Below are 19,004 nucleotides of genomic sequence, written 5' to 3' on the forward strand. Positions count from 1 at the left end.
TCAAATCCAATATCAGCCACTTATTAGCTATGTGACTCTAGGCAAGTCACATTATTTATCTGTAAGATGATCCAGAGATGGAAATAGCAAACCAGTTCAGTATCTTTCCCAAGAAAATTCAAAATGCTTGGTACTGGCTAAGAAATAGAATGGTGGGCCAGTGGAATTAGTTAGAAACACATAACACAGTAGTAAATAATTATAATAATATAGTATGTGATAAACCTCCAAACTCCAGCTTCTGGATAAGAACTCAGTATTTTTGTGAAGTATTTCTGGGAAAACTAAAAAATAATATGTCAGAAACTCTACATAGACCTATATCTCACATCCCATATCAAAATAAGTTCAAAATGGTTACATGATTTGGAAATAAAAGGTAATGCCATCAGCAAATTAAGAAAGAAAGGGATACTTTTATCTATCAAATATTTGGAGAAGGGAGTAATGTATGACCAAAGAAGAACTAGAGAACATTATGAAATGCAAAACAGTTAAACTTTGATTACATTAAATTTAAAAGGTTTTGCACAAACATAATCATCAGAAACAAGATTAAAGGGCAAGTACAAAGCTGGGGAAATTTTTACAGCCAGTGTTTCTGATAAAGATCTTATAAATCATTCTCCAGTTGATAAGGGGTCAAAGTATAGGAACAGACAATTTTCAGATGATGAAATTAAAGTCATCTATAGTCATATGAAAAAAATGCTCTAAGTCACTCTTTATTAGAGAAATACAAATCAAAGCAATTCTGGGGTTTCACCTCACATCTCTCAGATTGGCTAAGATGACAAGAAAAGATAATTATAAACATTGCAGGGATTGTTGGAAAATATGGACACTAATATATAGTTGGTAGAGCTGTGAAATGATCCAATAATTCTGGAGAACGATTTGGAGAGTGTGCATACCCTTTGACCTAGCAGTGCCACTACTAAGTCTAAATCCCAATGAGATAATAAAGGTGGGAAAAGGACCCACATTTGCAAAAATGTTTGTAGCACCCCTTTTTGCATTGTCAAGGAACTGGGAAACTGAGTGAATGCCCATCAATTGGGGAATGGTTGAATAAGTTGTGCTATATAAAGGTTATTGTTCTATACAAAATAATGTACAATCTGATTTTAGAAATAGCTAGAATGATTTGCATGGACTGACTTTGAGTGAAGCAAGCAAAATCAGAACTAAATTATGTATAGTAACAGCAAGAATATTTAATGATCAACTATGAAAGACTTGGTTTTTCTCAATGATCCAATGATCAAAGGCAATGCAATAAACTTTAGACAAAAAACACTATCTACAATCAGTAAAAGAACCATGGAGATTCTATATAAATGAACAGATTCTATGTTCATTTCTTTCCTCTGTTTCTTTGTTCTGTCTTGTGTTTTTTTTTCCCTTTTGTTCTGATTTTTCTCTCTCAACATGTTTCATAAGGAAATGAATATTTTAAAAAGTTAATATCTATGTATACACAGAAAAAATTAAGAAAAATGTTTAAAAAAGAAAGGAAAACTTCAAATGCTATCATGAAGATTTAGAGACAACTGTAAGGACTGAAAACAAAACACATATGCATACTTACATATGCATTGTGTACATGTATACATTCTACACATGTATGTAGGCACTTGACTAAGTAGCCTGCAATATCTGTCTGCTTTTTTTTTCTACAAAATCCTTGACAGATGATTATATAGTCTCTGCCCTAAAATCTCTAGTGAATGGGGAATTTGATTTCTCAAAGCAACAGGCTGTACATTTAGACATGTCAATGTCTAAAATATATGTATTTTCCTTAGTTTGTCCTGAATTTTTTTCACCTCCCACTGGACTTTTTTTTTCCTTGTGCTGAATCAACAATTCTTATGTAATCTATGGCAGTTCCTTAGTTACTTTAAAGAAATCTAATGTTATAAGTCTTTTCTTCTGCAGACTCAAAATTCCTTTTTCCTTTATCATTATCATTATTCTCAACTTAACCATTTTCCATATTAACCATTCTTTGTTTCCAAAAAAATTACTCAGGAATGATACTAAGTCCTATAAGGATGATAAAATGGAGGGTAGACTAGTTGTAGTGTTTTAATATGAGGGTTCAAATGCTACCTCTGACTTATAATCTATGCGATTTGGGGCTTAAGTATCTTTAGACTTGATTCCAAACAAAAAGGGGGGAGGGGAGATTTGAACCACAAAGCCTTTAAGGAGCCTTCTAGATCTAGAACTATAAATCAGATTCTGCCCTTAAAACATACACATTGCAAATGGTGTGTGTAAAATGTGCTATCATTAACTGAATACTATACCAGATGTAATCTAACCAGGACAGAGTAATTTTAGAGTTCTCTTCATTGCTGCATAAATCATTTAAAGAACTAAACTGAAGAACTGAAGAACTGAACTAAACAAAGAAATATTTTTTCCTTGATTTCTGAGCCATAGTTTTCATGATCACTAAAACCCCTCTATACTTCCCCACTTACATTGCATTGTCATATTTTACTTAATATGCACTTCTGCATTTAGTTTTGAATACCTAATATAGGGCTTTAAAATGATAATTATTTTTATTTTATCAGGCTAAGGCAAATTCTACCATATTGAGATTATTTTGGATCATGATTGCTTCAGCTGATATGCTAATTATTAGTCCCAACTTTGTGTCACTTGAAAAATAAAAATGATATTTCTGCTTTCATAGGTTTCTGATAACAATGAAAAAAGTTGAACATAGTGGAATAAAGGAAAAACTTTCTTTGGCAGTCTATATTAGAACTCACTCTAAATTAATCCACCATTGTATCTAATGACAATAATTTCAGATTCATGTGAATATATTCTCTTTCAGTCTACACATATCCTTTCTTCTCCTCAAGCTAAATTCACTTTTACAAAATGTAGGTTAAGAAAATCTTTTATGTGTGTGTATTTGTATATAAAAACTTATTTATAGATGTATATAAAATATTCTTTTTTGAATTCTAAATAAGAGATACTTTTATAAATGCTGGGAATAATATAATAGAGCAATATATATGTAATATATATGTAATCATTTATATCTACCTATGCATATGGTGAAAGAGACAGAGAAAGAGAGACTGACAGAGAGATTGTAAACAGTTATATTAAAATTTTGCATCCCATTTTATCCAAACAATAATTCTTGTGTTTTGTTTCTATTTTTTTCTTGATAATATTTGCATTTTATTAAGACAATTCTGAGCTACCACTACACACCTGTCAGATTGGCTAAATCACAGGAAAAGATAATGATAAACGTTGGAGGGGGTGCAGGAAAACTGGGACACTGATGCATTGTTGATAGAGTGTGAACAGATCCAATCATTCTGGAGAACAACTTGGAACTATGCTCAAAAAGTTATCAAACTGTACATACCCTTTGATCCAACAGTGTTAGTACTGGGCTTATCTCCCAAAGAGATATTAAAGAATGGAAAGGGACCTGTATGTGCACGAATGCTTGTGGCAGCCCTCTTTGTAGTGGTCAGAAACTGGAAAATGAATGGATGCCCATCAATTGGAGAATGGTTGGGTAAATTGTGGCATATTAATGTTATGGAATATTATTGTTCAGTAAGAAATGACCGGCAGGATGATTTCAGGAAGACCTGGAGATGTTTGTAGTGGCCAGAAGCTGGAAAATGAATGGATGCCCATCAATTGGAGAATGGTTGAGTAAATTGTGGTATATGAATGTTATGGAATATTATTGTTTTGTAAGAAATGACCAGCAGGACGAATACAGAAAGGATTGGCGAGACCTACATGAACTGATGCTGAGCGAAATGAGCAGAACCAGGAAATCATTATATACTTCAACAATGATACTATATGAGGATGTATTTTGATGGAAGTGGATTTCTTCAACAAAGACAAGATCTAACTTAGTTTCAATTGATCAAGGATGGACAGAAGCAACTGCACCCAAAGAAAGAACACTAGAAAATGAATGTAAACTGCTTGCATTTTTGTTCTTCTTCCCAGGTTATTTATACCTTCTAAATCCAATTCTCCCTGAGCAACAAGAAAACTGTTCGGTTCTGCACACATATATTGTATCCAAGATCTACTGTAATCTATTTAACATGTATAGGACTGCTTGCCATCTTGGGGAGATGGTGGAGGGAGGGAGGGGGAAAATTGGAACAGAAGTGAGTGCAAGGGATAATGTTGTAAAAAATTATCCTGCATGGGTTCTGTCAATAAAAAGTTATTTAATAAAAAAAAAAAGAAAGAAAGAAAGACCTGGAGAGACTTACATGAACTGATGTTAATTGAAATGAGCAGAACCGGGAGATCATTATACATTTCAACAACAACACTATATGAGGATATATTGTGATGGAAATGGATATCTTTGACAATGAGAAGATCCAATTCAGTTGCAATTAATCAATGATGGACAGAACCAGCTACACCCAGAGAAAGAACACTGGGAAATGAATGTGGACTTCTTGCATTTTTGTTTTTCTTCCCAGGTTATTTTTACCTTTCTGAACCCGATTTTTCTTGTGCAACAAGAGAACTGTATGGATGTGTATATTGTATTTAAGATATACTTTAACATGTTTAACATGTAGGAGACTGCCTGCCATCTAGGAGAGGGGGTGGAGGGAGGGAAGGGAAAAGTTTGAACAGAAGTGATTGCAAGGGACAATGTTGAAAAATTACCCATGCATATGTTTTGTCAATAAAAAGTTATAATAAAAAAACAACAAAAGAAAATATTCCATTTTCATTAAACAGGGAAACTATGTTGATATCAAAATAAGAATGGTTTTGAGTTTTATAAAATTCTTTTTGAAGATAGTGCAGTAGATGAAGAATTTGTCTGAGGTTTCCCAAATTCTCCTCAAGACAACTTATCACCCCAAAACAAATTTTGAAATGGCAGAATTACCAAAAGTATGGGGCAAATAATTTTCTAGCTCAAGTCATCTTAGAAGGTGGGTGGGAAACATCTTCCTGAGGTTAAGAATGGCAAGCAAGAGCAAGCTTTGGGTATGACTTAATTGGCTGCAGTGATTTCCAGAGCTTTCAGTCCAGGGAGTTGCACAACAGCTCAAAAGACAATTATAGGGAACGTTTTGGTGGCACTAGGTGCAGGATGTTTTGCTCATACATTAGAGCCTGTGTCTCAAAAAGGAGGACCCCTAGTCACATTTCCAATGTAGAAAAGAGTACGTCTATATATAATCTATATCAAAACATCTTCCTTCTCAATGAAGAATATATGGAAGTAGAGAGGGATAAAATTTAGAATTCAGTCATAAAAAGGAATGATAATTTTTTACATATAACTGAGGGAAATAAAATAAATAAAAGTGTATTAGGAAATAGAAAATAGTGTTATAATCTCTTATAGACAAGAAAACAGGCCAAGAAAATGGTGACCACATGTATTCTTAAATCATACCACCTTGTAATAACTAAAAATCTACAGGTCCACAGCACTATCTCTGAAAATAACTGAGCAAAAAAAAAAAAAAAATTGAAACTTAGGACATTGTTTTTTCTAATGCAGGAGTAAAGCCTGATTTTAACATAAGTTAAAAATCAAGAAATAGACTGGGAAAATGAGAAAATAACAAAAACAATAAAAAAATTCTGACCATAGAAAAATGTTATTCTTAAAATAAAGGACAAAATAGACATTCAGAAGACACAAAAATCAAAACAAATTATATTCAAAAATATAAATAAAAAGGTGCATTGGTCTCAAGTCCAAAGAAATGAATTCCTGAAAGAGCTCAAAAATGATTTTAAAAATTACACCAGAGATTGAAGAAAAATAGGAAAAGAAATGAGACGCAAGAAAATAATGAAAAACATTCAACATCTTAGGAAAGGAAGCATAAAAAATACTGAAAACACCTTTAAAAAGAAGAGATCATTGAAGAGAATAACTCCTTTAAAAAGTAGAATCATCCAAATGCAAAGGATGGTAGAAATGAACAAATGAGAAAATAATTTCTTAAAAATTAGAATTGGGCAAGTGGAAGCTTACGATTCCGTAAGACAGTCAGAAGCAATAAAACAAAATCAAAGGAATGAAAAAAATAGAAGAAAATATGAAATATCTTATTAGAGAAACAACTGATCTGAAAAATAAATCAAGGAGAGATGATTTAAGAATTATTGGGCTACCTGAAAGGCAGGATCAAAAAAAAAAAATTGTAGATACCATCTTTTAAGAAATTAACAAGGAAACATAACTGACATTCTAGATTTAGAGAGTAAAATAGAAACTGAAATAATCTACTGATCACCTAATGAACGAGATCTCCATATGAAAATTCCCAGAAATATTATAGCCAAATTCCCTAGCTCCCAAATGAAGGAACAATATTACAAACAGAAAGAAACGATTCAAGTATAGTGCAGTCACAATCAGGATAAAGCAAGATTTAGCAATTTCTACATTAATAATGATATTCCAGAGAGCAAAGGAGATAGTGTTACAACCAAGAATCACCTACACAGCAAAACAGTGCATAATCCTTCAGGGGGGGAAAGAAATATATATATTCAGTTAAATAGGTGACTTTCAAGCATTCCTGATGAAAGGCTAGACATGAATACAAAATTTGATTTTCAAGTACAGGACTCAAGAGAAACAAGGGGCAACAGCTTAGAAGAGGCAGTAGTCAGATGGAAAACACTTTGGAGGAGAAACAGCATGAAAGAAAATAAATGCAGAAAATAGGGTGATATAAAATACAATTAGTAATCACAACTGTGATAAATTTATAACAATCATCTCTAATAAAGGTCTCATTTCTCAAATATGTAGAAAAATTAGTCATTTATAAAAAAACATGAGCTATTATTCTCAAATTGATAAATTGTCAAAGGATATTGAAAAGATACTTTTTTTCAAAATAATAAAAACTAACTATAGCTATATTAAAAATTCTCTAAATAATATTAGAGATTAGATTAGATTAAAGAAATGCAAATTAAAACAATTCTGAGGTACTACCTAACTTCAAATAGGTTCACTTATATGACAGAAGAAGAAAATAATAAATGTTGGAAGATATGTGGGAAAATTGGAACATAAGTGCTCATAGTGGACATGTGACCTTCTCCAACTATTCTGTAGAGCAATTTGGAGCTATGCCCAAAGGGATATAAACTGTGTATGTTTACCTTTTCACCCAGAAGAAATGTTACTAGCCTATATCCCAAAGAGATAAATCAAAAAGAAAGGACCTATTTGTATGTAAATAAAGCAGCTTTATTTTTCTGATGTCAAATAATTGGAAATAGAGGGCATGTCCATTAATTGGGAAATGGCTAACCAATTTACAGAGTATGATTGTGATTGAACATAATTGACTTGTAAGTAATGATGAACAGAATGCACTCAAAAAAACCAGAAAACATTTATGTGAACTGAGGTAAAATGAAATGAGCAGAACCTGGAGAACATCATACAAAGTAATGGCAATATTATATGTTAAACAGGACAATGGTCCAAGAACTTTCTGAAGGATTCATGATGAAAAATGCATATTGAAGCAGACTTTTTACAATTTTTTTTCTTTTTGATTTGTTTTTGGGGGCTGTGCTTCCTTTCACAACTAAACGTGGGGACTACACATGCATAATCAAATTGCTTGGAAGTGAGAGGAGAGAAAATTTTAAAATGAATGCTAAATATTATTTTTGCATATAATTGAAAATTTTGAATACAAAAAGCTTTTTAAAATTTCTCACTGCTGACAAGTATCAAGATGTAGTTCCTACACTGTATAATTTTCTTTTCATTTTACACTTACTTTTAAAACTTAAAGTTAGAAATACATATCAATGGTAAATTAGCATGAAGAATATTTTTTGTTTTAAATTTACAGGGGGTTATTATAATTGAATTTTTAGGTGCTAGTGAAAATTTAATTAGGAATTTTAACAATGTATTTTAGATATTAATAGAGATAGATAATTTCAAATGCTGGAGATAAAGGTTTTGTAAGTTAAGTCATAATCATGGAACATGACCTAATGTTTTTCTCTATATAGAGGCGATAACGCATATAACTTTTAAGTAACTGCAAGTATTCAACTTTTCTTTTTATACTTTTGACTTGATTTGAAATGGTGTTGCTTATGAGTTGGGCAATGGTAATAAAATTTACCATTAATAATGCCTTTAATAAATCAGATAAATCTTCAGTCTACCAACAGTAGAGACAATTACCCATTAGTAGTATAAATATAAAGAAAAGCATAAGATAATATACTACAAAAGATATTAAATAACAGAGAAAATAAATTAACTAAGATTGGATAGATATAAGTGTAGTTTATATCTATCTGGGGAGTGGAGGGAAAGGAAATGGAAGAGAAGAGAAGGCAAGGGAAGGTAAGGGAAAGCTTACGTGAAAGATTTTCTTTTTTAGGCCTATGCTTTATATTTATGATTGGAATGAGTTTACTTTCCTCTATAGACATTAAAATACAGAATATCTGTAGCAATTTTATCAATAACTCTGAGTAATACAAGTAGAAGAAGTATTATTCTTTTAAAATATGTGCCTTGAATACTTATAAAAAACCCTTCACAAAACTAGACAGTAATATGTAGTAAAATAGAAATGAAAGGATTGTCTGCAGACTAAATTCCTTTGCCTCATTCCAGAACAATAGAACTTTCAGAGAATAGAATGAATGCATGATGAAGAGAAAGAGAAGGCACTTGGACCAATTTGACCCACCTCTTCAGAACATTTGAAACTTGTAAAACCCAAGTTAAGCCAAAAAGTATTTTCTGATGACCAATTAAAACACTAACAGTTTAGAGAAATAAGTGCTATTTCTTTTCCACATAGGTAATAAGTAGACATAAAATGTAAGTAATTTCTTTGAAATCAGAGTTCCAGAGAAAGAATGGAATCAACCATGAGAAAACAGGATTGAGACTTGGAAAGGCCTTTAGAAAACAATTAGTTCAAACTCTCAATTATTTTACAAATGAGGAAACAGGTTCAGAGGGATGATTTTCCCAAGACCATACAAAAGTAAAAAACATCCAAGTTCAGTAAGAGACTGTGAATATTTTGTGTCTGCCATTAATGAATGTTTATCTAAGCCTACTATGTTAGATGTATTGAGAAAATATAAAGAATATAAGTATAAAACATGTATTCTTAAAGAAGGTAAACATATCAGGACAATTTTTTTCCGAGGAGTTTTCCATTTTACTGAAGTTCTTTCATGTAAAACTAATAATAATAATAATAATAAAACAATAATAACTCAGATTTATAGAGAAATGAACATGTTGGCAATACTGCCAAAAACATCTTTTACTCATTGAGAAAACTATGAAAAGAAGGTCTTAACTAAAGATGAAAACTGCTTTAGTATCAGATAAACCATTTTTAAAATTACACTCCTTTTTTCTAAAGCTATTTCTAAAGAAATATACAAATTATTCAAAGACACTAAGGATAACATTTTCAGGTATGATATGAATCACTATAAAGGAATGAAGTTCACTATTGCCTAGCAATAATTTAGGATCTCTCAATGTCAAAATAATTGATGTTTCTCATTTAGCATAATTTCAGTATACATAATTTAAATATTCTATTCTGAATCACATTTTACAGAGTGAATCACCATCAATGTTCTTACTTCTACAATCCATTTTTCTGTCAACATTGTTCTATCGTCTGGAATTCTAAATCTGAATTCTCATCAACTGAAAGAATGGGAATATAAAAGGAAGAATTTAAGTATAACAGTCTTGACATTTTTTAAATATAAATACCATAATCTATTAAGAAAAATAATTTAGTGCCTACAGGAGCAATGGTAGGATTTAGAATTTAAAAATGAAAATGAAGCTAATAACTTTCCTCAAGCAGCTTGAATTTTATAGGAAAAATGTTGTATGCATGCGTGTGTGCGTGTGTAAGACACACATACACATATATATAATAACAATATGTACAAATTAAATGGTAAATGTGTGAAAATCAAATTAGTAGCTTGGAGGATAAGATAAAATTTTGTATAGAAAATGGTGCTTATACTGAGATTTAAAGGAAATTTGCCATTATGGGAGTAGAGGGTTTGGAGAAAGTTCAGTTCAGGCAGGAGGACAACAATGGTAGGAAATGATGACATGTAAGAAGATCGGTTGAGTGAATTACAGAACAGAGGGAAGAAATGTAATCTTTAACTAGAAAAGTAGGATGAGATCAGTTTGTGAAGAGTTTTATACAACAAACAAAAGTAAATGAAATTACTAAAACAATGTAAGATTTTTGCTTTAGCAAAATCACTTTAGAATTCTTTTTCCTTTTAAAAAAAGCTTTTAGTTTTCAAAACATATGGATGTAATTTTCAGCATTCACCTTTGCAAAATTTTCCCTCCTTTCCCTGATTTCCTCCCCTAGATAGCAAGTAATCCAATACATGTTAAACATGTGCAATTTTTCTATACATATTTCCAAAATGTTCATGCTGCACAAGAAAAATCATCAAAAAAGGAAATATATGATAAAGAAAACAAAATGCAAGCAATCAACAACAACCACACTCAGTTCCTATGATCCTCTCTCTGGTTGCAGATGGGAACTGGCCTGAATCACCTCAGTGTTCAAAAAATCCATGTCCAGCAGAATTGATCATCATATAATCTTGCTGTTTTCATGTACAATGATCTCCTCATTCTGCTCATTTCACCTAGCATCAGTTCATGTAAGTCTCTCCAGGCCTCTCTGAAATCATCCTGTTGATCATTTCTTATAGAACAATAATATTCTATAACATTCCTATACCATAACTTATTCAGCCATTCTCCAACTGATGAGCATCCACTCAGTTTCCAGCTTCTTGCCATTAAAAAAAAAAAGGACTGCCACAAACATTTTGCACATGGGTGTTCTTTTCTCTCCTTTAAGAGCTCTTTGGGATAAGCCCAATAGAAGCACTGCTGGATCAAAGGCTATGCACAGTTTGATAACTTTTTGAGCATAGTTCCAAATTGATCTCCAGAATGGCTGGATCAGTTCACAATTCCACCAGCAATGTATTAGTGTCCTATTTTTCCACATTCCTGCCAACATTTCTCATTATCTTTTCATGTCATCTTAGCCATTCTGAAAGGTGTGTAGTGGTGCCTCTTTTAATTTGCATTTCTCTGATCAATAATGATTTAGAGCATCTTTTCATATGACTAGAAATGGTTTCAATTTCTTCATCTGAAATTTCTCTGTTCATATCCTTTGACCATTTATCAATTGGAGAATGGTTAGCAATATTTTTTGCCTTATTGTATATTAAGACAATTTTTACATTCATCTTTTTTTTTTATTTTGAGTTTCAAATTTTTTCTCTCCCTCCTCAACACCATTATCCCAGAGAAGGTGAACAATGTGATATCATTTATACATGTTCAATAATGGAAAACATATTGCCAGATTGGTGATATGAAAGTAAACACAGATCAAAAGGCATAACAAAACAAAATCAAACAAACAAACAAACAAAACCAATTATATAAAGTAAAAACTATAATGCTTTGATCTGCATTCAAACTCCACCAGTTCTTTTTCTGGTTGTGGATAATATTTTTCATCATTGGTTCTTTAGAATTGTCTTGGATCATTGTATTGCTGAGAATTGCTAAATCATTTACATATGATCGTTTTACAGTATTGCTGTTGCTGTGTATAATTTTCTCCTGCCTCTATTCATTTAATTTTGTACCACTTCATATAAGTCCATTTTTATGTATTTTTTTAAAATTAGTCTGCTGATCATTACTTAGCAAATATTGTAAAATAATACAACTCATTCACACATTCCCTTGTTGATGTACATCCCCTCAATTTTAAATCTTTTTCTTCCAGAAAAGGGCTGCTATAAATATTTTTGGGGCAAATAAGACCTTTCTCCTTTTTATGTGGGATAATATAGACATAGCAGTATTGCTGGGTTAAAGGATGTATAAAGTTTTTAAATTTTGGACTGTAGTTTCAATTGCTTTACAGAATGGTTGGATCAGTTCACAAGTCCTCCAAGAATGCATTGTTGTCCCAATTTTCCCACATGCCCTCCAACATTTATCACTTTTTTCCTGTCTTTTTGGTTAATCTGATATCTGTGAGGTGGTATATCAAAGTTGGTTTAATTTGAATTTCTCTAGTCTATGAAAATTTGTATTGAATATCCATTTTTTTCCCTGAAGAATTATGCTCAGTTTTGCTGGAAAGGTGATGCTTAATTGTAATTCAAGTTCCTTTGCCTTCAATAATATAGTTCAAGCCCTCTGATTCTTTAATGTATAAATTGGTAGATCTTGTGTAATCTTCATTTGGGTTCCTCAATATTTGAATTCTTTCTTTTTGACAGTTTGAAGTATTTTCTCCTTGACCTGAGAGTTCTGAAATGTGGTATAATATTTCTGGGAGTTTTCATTTTGGGATCTCTTTCCTGAGATTATTTGTGTGTTCTCTCAAATGCTATTTTACCCTCTGGTACTAGGCTATCATGAGAGTTCTTGATATTTTTTTTAAATATGAGGTCCAAGTTTGTCTCTTCTGTCTTTTTTTTTTTTTTTTTCATCATGGCTTTCTTATATTCCAATAATTCTTAAATTATCTCTACTAAATCTAGTTTTCAGATTGTCTGTTTTTTTTTGTTGTTGTTGTTGTTTTTGTTTTTCACTAATCTCAAGGAGTCATTGACTTCCACTTGCCCAATTCTAATTTTTCTTATTATTTTCTTCAGTGAGTTTTTATGCCTTTTTTTCCTTTTAGCCAATTCTACTTTTTACTTGAGTTTTTGTACCTCCTATTCCATTTGACCAATTGTAATTTTAAAGGATTTATTTTCTTTGTAATTTTTAAAATAGTTTTTTACTTGTTGTGCTTCCTTTGCCAGGTTGTTTACTTTTTTCATGATTCTCTTGCACAATTATTATTTCTTTTTCCTATTGTTCTTCTACTTCTCTTATTTGGTTTTTTAAAATTATTTTTGAGTTCTTCCAGGAGTTCTTTTTTTGATCTGAAACCAATTCATTTTTCTCTTTGAGGTTCTACTTGTAGGCCTTTTGACAATTTTTTTCCTTCTTCTGAGTTTGTATTTTAATTCTTCTTTCACCATAATAGCTTTCTTTTGTTAGAGTTTGTTGTTGTTGTTGGAGGAAGGAGTTTGCTAATTACCCAGCCTATTTTGCAACTTTAAAGTTGTTCTCTGTTCCTGAGTATCAGGAAGCATTTTCCCAAGCTTCTTGGTCCCAAGAATCAGGGTCTTGGCAACTGAGCTGGTGTGTTGGTGCCTGGCTTTTCTACTGCATTTGGTCCACTGTGCCATGCTGGGCCTGGCTACATGTCCTGGGAACAGAATGAATCACAAATGGTTCACTCTGTCCCTGACCTGCTTTGTCAGAATCACAGAACCTTGACTGCTGACCTGTTCTAGAGCTATAAGCCTCCCTCATCTGAACATTACATGTGCTGAAGGGCTACCACCCCACCTTTTCCTAAGTGAGACAGAATTTTCCTGCAGTCCCTTTAAGTTGCCTTGTGCTATTATTTGTTTTGCCCCAGTCTTTTGTGGGTTTTGCCAAGTCAGAATTTGTTTTAAGGTGTTATTCAAATTTGTTTTAAAATAAGTTTAAAATAAGATCAATGACAATTGATCTCCCAAATTTGGGAGATCAATAATAGTGTCTTCCTTTTCTCTGTCATCTTGGCTTTCTTTGTTCTGAATGATGGTTATTAGAAAGGAAGAAAAATAAAAGAGCATCAATGACATAGTTAAGAAGACACATAATAGAGGAGTGGGAAAGAAATAAAATGGGGGAGAGAGGAACACTGGCAAACAGGGTAGGTTTAGGATTATTGTTTATATTTTGTATATATTTCACAAAAGCAAAATAATCAATAGTAAGTCAAAAAGATTTAAGTGACCATTGCATCAGGGACTGAGATAAGTTTTGCATAGAAATTTTATTTCATATCCATTTTTTTTATTTCTACACATTGAAGTCTTTGTTATTTGTTGACTATTTTTTTTAGTTTTTAAATTCATAGTAATAAAATAGGAAACACTCTACTTTTTACAAATCTCTTTGGCTTCAGAAAGATGAGTTGCATGGCCCACAGGGTAGAATGACATGTGTAGACATTGCTGATGCTGGGCTAGGTCTGGACAACGGGGCGTGGTGCAACCCCCCTTCCCCCAAGATGTCAACTTTCCTAATTTAAGCTGGGTGCACCAGTAAGCCCCACAGAGTGAGGTCAACAATGATGATGCCCACGGAGACTTCCAATTTCCTGGGCTGGGAGATAGCTCAGAAGTTTGACCAACTCAGCCTAGAAGAGGGCAAATTTGGCCAGGTTGAGGCAGATTGTAGACCAAATGGACAGTGTTGGCTGGCTGCTGCTAGATGAACTAAGAGTCTGGATTGCTCATATGCAGCAAAGCTAGTCTAAGACTCAGTTATAGCCGTGGGACACCTATAATACTGACCTCACGGCCTTGAGGGCTGGGAGAAGCTGTGTAACATCTTCTACAGTCACTACTAGCCTGGAGAGGAGTTCTCTAATGTGAAGGCTGCAGAAGTCTATTCGAAGCTCCTAGCACCAGATGAGAGGCCACCAAGGAGGAGTTCTCCAGAAGGAGTTTCCCTACTTGTGAGACACTTATTCCTGAGACTCTGGAGGATTTGGACAAAAATGGAGAAAGTTATGTGCCAATGGCTGAATATATAGGAACTTGTATTTCCCATAGACAAAGGGAGGTGAGGAGCACACTTTAGTGCAATTCCAAGACTTTCCAGATCTCAGTGGGGTAACTGGGTGGGAGTGAAGTGGGACAATGGGGTTGTCCTCCCTCCCAGACCAGCCACTGGTGAGGACCAATCTCCTGCTGCAGGAGAGTAACACTAATAGGGAGAGACGTCTGAGCAAACAGGAGATGCTGAGGGTTAGGGTTTGTGAGCAGACAGGACTCCAACTAAGATGACTATCTGACATGGCATCATAATGAGCTTTGAGCATCCTACTCCAATACATGCCCAGCTGGCCCCAAGCCTGAGGAGACAATCATGACAGCCCAGAGTCCCAGCCTATCTGCTCAAGGGTTCTCCTGGCTCCACATCCCCTGTCCATTCTTTCTGCATCCCACTGATTCCAACACAATCCTGCCTGTACTTGTCTCTGGGGACCTCCCAGGCCATTCCCAACCCCAGATGCCAAGGAGAGAACTCTGGGTGCCATTTCCATAGTGCTAGGGTCCAGGGCACTTAACTGTAGGCTCTGATCTGGGAATCCCCTGCATATATTTTTTTTCTGGACCTCAGTGGGGGACCCAACCTCCCCCAACATTTCCTGGTCCGAGCCCTTGATCTATAGCATTAGGATGAGCACTGGGGCCCTCAAATGCAAGAGTGCAGAAAGTCTGAAACTTAACCCAGAAAGGAAGTCTGCTTTTCTTTCTCCATCCCTTCAAGCCTCAAAGCCAATATTGTGACCAAAAAGTGTGAGTGGGAGGGAAGGGCTGCCATAAAAGCTGAGGCCTTAAAAAAATAAATCAATAAATAAAAATAAAAATCACTTTGACAATTGTTTGAAGTATTGCTTGTAGTGGAGATATGTAATGGGCTGAGGTTTGAGCTGATGCACTGAGGTCCCAAGTACATGAGGCTAGATAGTAATTGGGAACCTATTAATTCTGATTGGATTAAGAATGGTCCCCCCCCTCCTTGCAAGTCCATGTTTTTATAGGAAATGACGATTTTGGTGGTGGAGGCAGAGAGGGGAAAAAGGTGGGAGGTTGGCTGTGTTCAGACCCGGCGCTGGTTGTGTGGGCCTGGTCCTAGCCGCCACTACAATATTCTTAAATTCTTTCCCCTCCATTTCTTCACTGAGAAAAAGACCGGATTTCCCTAACCAATTTCCCCCCTGCTGATCTTAAAATAAATCTTAAATTTGGCGCCCAACGGGGGGAACCAAGGACTGAAAAGTCCTGACCAGGAACTTGGTAGTATTAATAGACAAATAAAACTTATTTTTTAAAAACTAAACCAAATCTTTTTTTGGCAAAAATGGGACAAAGACTTAAAACCTCCATCCCCCCCCCAACCCCCCCAAGAGTGGGCAGGAAAGGAATTGCTGACAGAAATAATGGGTTACTTATAACTTTGGGGGCGTTTGTGGGATAAAACTGATCTCCCTTGGACTGGGAGGAGCAGACCCGAATAACTTTGGGTTGGACAAAGAATTCTACATTTCAGAAATATTTATTCTTTCCCAGGAGGCATTTTTTAACAATATTTAAATTACCTTTAAAATCCTAGAAGAAAGAAAAAGCCCTTGACCCTTCCCCCTCCCTCAAATTAGCCCAATTAAAGGAAGACAATGAAGAGATTAATGACCTTCCCACAGGGCAAGAACTTAATTGGCAAGGGTGGGTGACCTTTCCCCTCAGGAGGGGCTTCAGCCCCACCCCAGGCAAGGATTGACTCTCCCACAACTCCACCCTCGGGATGGGGGAGGAGGGGGGGGCAGTGAGGGGACCAACCTTGAGCAGGCTTCAAAGGAATGAAAGGCCAAAAGAAAAAGGGTGACATCCGGAGCCAACCACTTATTTTCCTGTTTTCCGTTAATCCCTTCAACAAAGTCGAAAAATACCCCTTTTAATTGAAACATTAAAGATCTTAAAAAGCCTCACCAATTATGGGGCTACATCGCTTATTTAAAAATTGTTAAAATTTGCCAAATCTTGACTCCCTGACTGAAATCTATAGAAGGATCCTAGAACCTGGACAAAATTACATTGGCTTTCTAATATAGTAGCCTTGGATACAACCCAAAAATAGAAAAACCATGGTCCACCCATGACCTACAAAGTATAGGTCCATACAACTCAACTCAAATTAATTATTCAAAGCAAATAAACAAATTTCTAATCTATCAAAAGCTAAATTATTCAAAAAAAATAAAAAGTTTCACAAAAAAAATTCAAAAGTTTGATTTAGGCTTTTGTTTAGAAACCTTCCCACAAGAACAAAGAAAAACCAACAAAAATGTTTTAAAAACCTTCTAAGAAAAATCAAAAGTTCAGAAATTATACTAGATCCCAAGGATCCCTTTAGAACCTTTAAACCTTTAACCAAATGGGAAAATCCTTTTATAGCCAATTAATGGAAACTTTAAATCCCAACATGGTAAAAACCCTTCAAAAAACTTCTGAAAACACTCAATCTTTATGTGGGAAAAATTAAACTCAATTTTACAAGCAAAAAAAAACAGGTGAGAACAAACCTTTCCCTGTCCAAAAATCAAAACTTCCAAACCCTAAAATACAAAATTCAAAAATGAAACCCCAAACCCCAAACAAAAAACCCAATAGGCAAATTTACCCAAAATCCAAACCCCAAATCCCCAATATACCTCAGCAAAAAATGGGAAAAGGGATTACAAATTCAGCAAAAACAAACCGATAAGAAAAAATTAAATTAAAGGGAAAAAATTTTATCACTAAAAACAAAATACCCCTAAATGTCTTTTTCCCCAGGCCCTTCTCACACTAAACTTCCATTTACTCCAAACACAAAAACATTCCATCCACATACTGATTAAACCAAAAATGAAAGTTAAAATACCAAAAAAGGGCAAAAGGGATTATCACCCAAAAATAACATCAGGTTTCTCCACAAATCCAAAACAACCGGAAATGAAATTCTATTCCAATCCAAATCCACATTTACTGACACAAACAACACCACCTATTACAATCAATAAACGGAAATTAAAGTAAACGGGTCGACCAAACTGGCCCAATCACTGGAAATTACAACACCACATTTGGGTGGGTCAACACTAAGGTCCCCCAAATTTAAAACCCAAAAAATTTTCCCCCATTTGAAAATCCCCAATCTGGGGGAAAAACTTTTACAATTAAAAAAATAGTACCTTTTAACGGGCCTTTAACCCAACCACCTTTCCCCCGGAAAATAACACCATGGGAAAGCAGGCAAAAAAAATAAAAAAAAAAAACCGCCAAGGCAAAACCCTTCTAATCCCTTTTAATTTATTTGAAAAAAAACTGAAAAAGGAGGATTTAAAATTTAAAAAGGAAAACAGAAAAACTTTCATTACTTTATTCCTCATTCCAAAACCTCTTGTCAAATTAAAATTTTTCTTTCATCCCTCAAAAAATATAAAAAATTTCCAAATCCCCAAAACCCATGCCAAAAAAACATTTTCCACAAAGAAAAACCCTATATGTTTAAATATTTTCTCCTTTATAAGAAAAAACCCCAAAGTTAAAAAATTAAACAAAAAAACAAATCGCATTCACAAAAAAACACAAAAAATTAAAAGGAAAAACAACTTCTTTTTTTTAAAATTTAATGCCCTAAAAAAACCCTCCAAAACAAAAAAACCTTAATTTTAAAAAAAAATAAAAATTCATAAATTTAACAACTTAATTTATATATTTTAAAACCCTTTTAAACAATACTTTAAAAAACCCAAACTTTAAAAGGAACCTTTATCAAATTTATAAATTTCAAAACCCCCGGGAAATATTTTTAAAACACCACACCTTCATCAAAACACATGATGGTTAAAAACCCCAACCCAACAAATTTCACCAAGCTTTAAAATTAAAACGAAAAACAATTAAAAACCCCGAAAATTACCCCAAACCAATTAATGTTTTAAAACCATAAGGGAAAAAGGAGCCCAATTTTTAAAGGGTCCATTAAAAATAAATTAATAGGGGCTCAAAAGGGTTTAAATTCCTCCAAAACCAATCTTCACGGATCTCCCTTTATCCTACCCCTTCTAAAGGTCCTCCATCCCTGCAAAAGATTTACCCGGTCTTTCCGCCTTTAAAACGGAAAATATTTCTATTCGCCTTTCCCGTGGGAAAAAAATTACGCCAAATAAAATTTGCAGCCTCAATATTAAACTCTTTGAAATTCAAGAGCAAGGAGAAAA

General features: G+C 33.8%; 1 pseudogene; it reads left to right on the top strand.

The window, feature by feature from the left end:
- The window catches only part of LOC111720859, a 70,484-nt pseudogene that overhangs the window by 50,457 nt on the left and 1,023 nt on the right, over window positions 1-19,004 (top strand).

Source organism: Sarcophilus harrisii, chromosome 4 (genome assembly GCF_902635505.1).
Source record: "Sarcophilus harrisii chromosome 4, mSarHar1.11, whole genome shotgun sequence".
In the NCBI taxonomy this organism is placed as follows: Eukaryota; Metazoa; Chordata; class Mammalia; order Dasyuromorphia; family Dasyuridae; genus Sarcophilus; species Sarcophilus harrisii.